Here is a 7,841-nt window from a genome sequence, read left to right as displayed (position 1 = left end):
TTACTTTCAGTGCAACAGAGGTAGTGAGGCAGATTATTCCACAGAGTAATTGCTCTATAGATAAAAGATGGCGATAAGGCCTTTGTTCTTGGGTGAGGCACTTCAAGCTGACCGTTACTGGACCCTCTAGTGCTATAGTTGTGCAAGGAGTTTCTGCACACAATTTGATTAATTAAAAAGTCAGGCGCTTCATTAATCAAGACTGACTGAAACATTACAGCAGCGCTTGACGCTAACCTGTTATCTACCATCAGCCATGAGAGGGAATCATGCATGCGGTTAACATTAGACCGGGTGGAGCAGCCCAATACCAACCGTGCAGCCTTGTTTTGATTCCCTAGCAAGGTTATAATAGTTTTTTGTTTTCAAATTCAGTTAGTTTTAATTCATTTTTAGAGTGAGTTTGCTAGTTTAGTTTTTTTTTTAAATGCTTTAGTTTTAGTTTGGTTTTTATTAGTTTTAGTTTTTTGTAATGGGGTATTTGTTGGTTGGGAGATTAAAAGAGGTCACAGTAAATTTTGCCTTTATTTCCTTTGTCTTATCCATCGTCATTATGTATGAAAAAACTTGACAAAGACGCTATACTTTTAGTTAGTTTTGTAACCACACAATACAGTTTCAGTTAGTTATCATTATCATGTAACCTTTAACCCTTAAAACAAAGTCTTAAATCTCAAAAAAGCCTTTAAAGAAGTGAGGACCGGCCGAAATGTCCTCACTTTGCAAAAATGTCCTCACTCTGTTGGTTAAAAACGTGTTCTGGTCCTCACTATGTAGGAAGTACAAGAACACACACAGACACACACACACACACACACACACACACACTACAGTCATCATCAGTTTCACCCGTTCCCATGCACTGACACATCATGCAGTCAGAGGAGGGGCAAGTCAACACTTGACTGCACAAACACAAAGCAGATTCAGTTTGTCTTATCAGGCAGCGAAGCACAGTCAAGTCAGTATTCTGTTCACTCTGAGCATCTGGATTTGGAACACGATGAAACTGAACATGGCAGCATCTTTTAGAACTAACTTGTAAATTAACAAAAAACAACCATATAAAAATGATATTGTATTTTTAAAGTATTTACAACATTATTTACAACCTCTGACAGGCTCAGGCTACTCATTTTACTGTCAAATCAGCATCAGCTCAGCTGGTGTCCTCAGACTGTATGGCCTGTGTGAGCTTTGGTAGAGCCTGACAACAGGTGGTAAATATGCAGCACGATGTGAGAGTGTTGAATGGATTCTGCTTCTTTTTACAGGATCTTTTTGTTAACTTGACTGTGGTCCTTTTACCTCCACGATGTCTAACACAATGGTTCTCAAATGGGGGTACGTGAAGGCACTCCAGGGGGTACGTGAGATTTTAAAATATACATTTAAAAGTAGCATCCATACAAAAATCATTTAAAAATAATTATTTAATAAATATTTAAGGAAAATATAAGTATAAGTTCATAAAATGAATTTTATATTCAGTAGGCTATTCAATTTGATTACCCTAAAAACCCAGAGTCTCCCCCATACCAGGATGGTTGGACCCAACCTGTCAATCACCTGGCATCACCTGTCAATCACTTGAAAACTCAAAGATGGAGTCGTGGTTGAAGCGTAGCAGTTATAGTTTTAAATGGTTATATGCTCACTGTTTTTATTACATTAGTTTGAATTACTACATTTTAGTGATGAGAAATATTTGCAATACATTTAGTCATGGATTATTAACATTTAAAATGTTTGAAATCGTTTTTTTTTGTGCAAATGTTTGAATTTTGTATGTGTTTATTAGTTCCAAAGTTTAATAACTGTAATCTATCTATCTATCTATCTATCTATCTATCTATCTATCTATCTATCTATCTATCTATCTATCTATCTATCTATCTATCTATCTATCTATCTATCCATCCATCCATCCATCCATCCATCCATCCATCCATCCATCCATCTATCTATCTATCTATCTATCTATCTATCTATCTATCTATCTATTAGTTCTCTATACTTTATAGATGTGTGCTTTTATTTGCTTTAATTGTTTTTTTTAGAATAAATGCCTTTTGATTACAAATGCTTTCTATTTAATGTTGTCCACTGTGAACGATGTGCCAACCTCTTCTGTGACAAGAATTCACGATTTCCTTCAACCACTACTAAATATTAATATGGCAATTTGATTATAATTATATTCATAATTTTTAATCATTGTTCCAGATTGATTGTTTAGTAACTTTATGAGACTGATTTAGGTGAATTGGCTATATTTTTCTCTGTTTTACAGAGCGGTGCCCCTAACGAGCTATGACTTAAAGCAAATCAAGTCATAATATTTATTATAATTAATCATTATTTATAATAATTATTAATAATTCTTATAGCCATCTAACCACACTTTTGAACCGTGATATCCACACTAGTGTTGCTCAGGTTCATCCCTACATATTTGGTATCCTTATGGGAGGGATAGCATTTATGATAATGCCCTTTTATTAACATATTGACGCCCTGTGCAAGGTCATCATTTATTCATAAAAGAGCCATCCTTAATTCCCAACATTATGCATGTTAGCTAAATGTATTGGCTAACAATACTGAATGGCATAACTTTGCTAAATAACGTATCAATAAATACAGTAACAAAGCACAAAACATTCTTTTGCTTTACAGAGTGAGTGAATCCAAGTGAAGTCAAACACATGTGAATATTAATAGATGATGCATCATAAATGATAGACCTGCGTTTGTACTAAAAAAAGATCAGACTCTATAATTCAAGAGAGATTACTTATGGCTGAATGATAAATCACATGGAGTAGCTGATTCAGAAAAAAAGGTGATAGCTTTGAATCATATTTTAGCACTAGGATAGCATAGACATAGGGCTTTAGTGGAGTATTCTACAGATAGATACTTCACAGTCCTCTACCAGATTTGAACTAGTTTGAATTCACGGTTTTCCTGTTAACCCTTTGGAGATTGTGGCTATTTTGTCGGTTTTGGACTCCTTTTCATTCTGCCTGTCTAAACCACTTAAAAATCTTTACCATGACGTGTTGGTATCATTGTTTTCAGCACAACCTCACATAAAGGACCTGATTCTTTTTTTTCATTTTGACTTACTGGATCAACATTTTCCATCCATCTATAAAAGCCCTGACACCATGTTTATGAACACAATAGTCAAATACTTTTTACACAGCCATTTGAAAACTACAGTAAAGTTACACATTACTGTATTTAGTGAGGTAACTGAGGACAACAAACTGGATATGTATGTTTAACATTTTTATTGCATATTCTCTTTGCAATTCTAATTTGTTTACAGCATTGTGCAAAAGGAAAAAATACCCTTTAGTAGAGCTGTGCAAAACTGTAAACAATATTGCAGTACATATTGGAACTGAACACACAACATACATAATACTATAAATCATTGATGCACATCCAGACGTTCCTCTCTGTCTGGACACATTGTTTCATCTACATCACAGACAATGTCATCTCTGGCAACGCAGCGAGGAAACTATCTCCTCGAGTGGTGAATCCACCCTCTGCAGTGAAAGCTGAGGTTCACCTGAGAGAAATTATTCAATTCTGGAGACATTTTCAGGAAAAAAAAGATAAAAAAAAAAAAGTATAAAATTAGCTTGACAGCACTGCAAAAGGTGCGTCTAAAAACAAGATAAAAACAGTAAATCTGAGGGAAATGATCTTGCTGCATGGACAGATAATTTCACTTGACAAGATTTCTTAAATTAAGATTATTAAATCTAGAAATAAGCATGTTGAACACTTAAAATAAGAAATTAACTCTTAAAACAAGATAAATTAAAGCTGCAAGCAGCGATGAACTGGCCCGAGCAGAGTGACCTGATGATTATTTGTTTCTTACCAAGATAAAAAAAACTTAGATTTAGAAGTGTTAGATCATTTATCTTGTTTTAAGAGTTAATTTCTTATTTTAAGAGTATTTTAAAGACAACCGGCTGTCTTTTGCCCTCCCTGGACGACATCACAGCTCCCCATGCCTCCAAAACAAGGAAGATAATCCACCACCACCTCCGTCCTGGACACCACCTGCTCAGCCTGCTGCTCTCAGATGGAGCTACAGGAGCTACCAGGACACTCAACACTGACACCACTCATTGTCTTATGCTTTTGTACTCGTAGAACATGTGCAATACCTAAACTCTAATATGCAATATCATTCAATATGTGCATTATACTTACTGCCTTATCCTTCTAATTTTATCTATTTATTACATCAGCCATACTATTTCTGTCCTAAGTTGTTTTATCTGTTTACTCTAGTTTATCCTTAACCCTTTATCAGGCAACTTGAACGGACATCTATAACAGGTCTCCTCATAGAACCATATGGATTTCTACATCACAGATAGTGACACTGGCATCTGACCAATCAGTAAATCACACAAGATTCAAGCTTTCCTTTATTGTCATTGTATTAAAAAAGTATACAACTAAATGTACGTGTGCTTCTCATATATAAGGTGCTTTAAAAAAGACATTCAGACATTATTCATATGTAATAAGTAGTCTAAAAAGATAATAAATAGTTTAAAGGTAAAAGATAAAGTGGTGATGGATGCAGATGATGTGTTATTGTCTGTTTAGGGTTGCTGTGGGAAAGAGACTATAATAAATATGATAATAATTTTGACTTAATTGACCTCTATTTGCAATATAAAAATAAAACATTTGCAAAAAGTCTTCAGGGTTGACGTTTTCAATTTCCAGGAGTGCCCTATAAAGGGTTAATGCATCTTCAGTTGATGCACTCCCAATTTCGTTGTATACGTGTTCATGCGTGCAGATGGCACTAGGGACGGGGGGGTATTCAGATTCATAATGATCCTGATCCTCCCCACTTTCCCTACATAAGGCGAGCGGTAAAAAAGAGGATTAATGCCCATAAATTAGACTTATTTACATTGCAGCGCACATAGAGAGTCCGGCGTTTGTGTGCTACGCCTATTGGTGGGTTCAAGTTCCGATTTTCAAGTTCCGACTTTCAGTGTAAATTAAACACACCGTAAGGCGTTACGGTAGAAACATGTTAGACCCGCATTCAAAATAAAAGCATGGATGTGTTAGCAGAGTCCACCACTGAATTTACAAGAAAACTGTCAAAATAAGATGCCTTAAATAAAACAGAACCCTTATTCTCCTTTACAATAATTAATTAAAATATGCAATGATTAAGATGGAATAGTGTTATTAGAATGTGTGAGAGGCACCAAATTTAGGCTTTTAGGGCAAAAAGATTCTGACCAAAAAAAAAATCCTGTGGGAAACACTGGTTCTAAAGGCTTGACGGGCTGGACAGTTAAGCAGCAATAAGACAGCAGTATGTTCAGAATGATGAAAGGATTAAAGATGTTTTTGGGTCTTTCATTGAGTCAGCTTCAAGTCAGTAAATTCCTTTGGTTGCACTGGGAATTTCATCTACAAACTTATTTTTATTTATGTAAATATGTTGGTTGTTGTTTACACTACAGTATATTTAAAAATGTTTAAATAAAACATGTTTTGGTTAAGGCATGGATTGGAAAAATAACTCATTTTTCAAGTTTCAAGTTTTATTAGGGCCTCGGGGCAATCGCACCGAGCACTGGTCCCATACAGCAATAGCTGTATGGGACCATTTTTGGAGAAATTCTATATATTATCTTATCTTATATTATCTTATAATGGGTGTGTATTGCACGGAATGTTTGTGTCACAGTGTGTGACATCATCGCCGGAGTGTAGAGGGAGAGAAAAAACTGTCAAAAAATAAATTTGAAAACTGCGCTCCAGGCCGCAAATTCCACTCTACAGAAATAATTTATACATAGAAACGTAGGAAAATTTGTCTCACTCACAATCTTCTGGTAAAGCTGTCAGAGTTATAGTTTGGGCGTACGACGCACAGATGCACCACCAACACCACCAACAGCCTCATTGGCTCCCATATTAAAAACGCAGGAAGATTTCGGAAAAAGTGAGATTTTAAAGTTTTTTTAGATCGCTCTAACAAAGCTATTTTTTCATTTTTCTTAAAAAAAACAAACATATGTAGACGTTCAGGAAGAACTCAGGACGCTCAAAATGAAGTCGGATCAATGATAGGTATTATGGTTTTTGCCTTTATGTGATTTTAATTACACCTACACACACACACACACACACACACACACACACACATATTTTGAGGTTAAAGGGCATAGTTTGAAATCTCTGAAGAATCTCATCATAGTATACACACACGGGCAGTAGCCCCCGTGGCCCTTTCAGAATTTCCCCAGAGGAAATTTTCTAGTTTTATTTTGCTGTTTTATTTTGATTTAATTTTTCTGTCTTCTTTTCTTGCTATTCGTATTTTAGTTCACATCAATATCTAAGTATAGTTTGGACCTGTACACTGCAAAAAAGCCAACTTGTATTTTTTTTTTTAACCTAAAACGGTGATTTAATTTGGTAAAACTTGGAAATATAAATTATTGACATTTAGGGCAATAATGTAAGTTAGCACAACAAAGGAAGCCAGTTGTCTGCTCAAAAACAAGTTGGTGAGTTGTTGTTACTTATATCTTTAAGTTGGGGTTCACAACAAGGGACAATAGTTCTGCTAACTCTTATTTCTTTGTTGTGAAATTCGGTCATTAGCGAAAGCTAGCGGCTAACTGATGCTAGCGGCGCTGCTTGTTTCAGCTACAAGAGTAGCCATTAGCGTATTAATGCTAACTCAAAATTGTGGTCACAACATTAGCTGACATTCATAGCGGCGTTACAATCGTGCCAGAGAAAATCAGAGTTGAGCAAACTCAAAAACAAAACTTAAAATATTTAGTTTAATTGTCCAACTTAAAATTTTATCGAAGTTTGTTGCCTTGAAATTTTGAGTTCACTCAACTTTTCTTTTTTTGCAGTGTAAGAACTTTTAACTTTTTTACTTCAATTTTATTTCATTTTTATTTAACTTGCCATTTCTGAACTCCCACTGTCTTAAGTTGAATGATGTGTGATATGTGCCTGTTTTGTGTGTGTATGAGGACTCTATAATGCAAACAAAATCTACCTGTGGGTACAAATAAAGTTAACTTGAACTTGAACTTCATTGAGTTGAAATAATTTGCTGACAGCTTCGTACCCCCCAGTTCAAAAATCCCATCTGCGCCCCCGGTCTGTACAATGACAATAAAGGCTATCTTATCTTCACACAGCTGAGTTAAGGTAAAGTCTGTAGTGTTAGGTAAAGACAAAGTGTAAAAAGCTTTGATTAACTGGCCATACACTGAATAACTGTGCTTTGGCTATGGCTTTTAAAGTTTAGATTCAAGAAAATATTTTTCTATATATTATTTTTTTGTCTTTATTTTTCTCAAATGTTGCAGATTAATGAGGACTAGGACTCGATAGAGAGGCTGTTCTGGTCTTTTCTCTTCATGTATCTGGCAGATTGTGAGCTCCAGATTGCAGCACAGCTCGGTGGGCCGGGCTGGGAGGAGAGGTGAGAGCAGCGTAGGAGGCTGCACACACACACACACACACACACACACACACACACACACACACACACACAGAGACATCAAGATAAGATGATGTAAATGTAATCATTTCTCTGGAGAAAGTGAGCTGTGGTAACAGATAGCTGCATGACATATCAAATAACAAATACACTGAGTACGTAATATTGTATAATGTGTACTTCTCTGTCCACTCTTATGCTGGTTTACACCAAACTATTTCCCCAGTCCCAGACTAAAAGCTGAAAGTCTTTAGTAAATCTAGGAGTTTTACTGGAGTCACGGCGCTCCTGTCATCTC

Source organism: Centropristis striata, chromosome 16 (assembly GCF_030273125.1).
Source record: "Centropristis striata isolate RG_2023a ecotype Rhode Island chromosome 16, C.striata_1.0, whole genome shotgun sequence".
Lineage (NCBI taxonomy): Eukaryota > Metazoa > Chordata > Actinopteri > Perciformes > Serranidae > Centropristis > Centropristis striata.
This window is presented reverse-complemented; position numbering follows the sequence as displayed.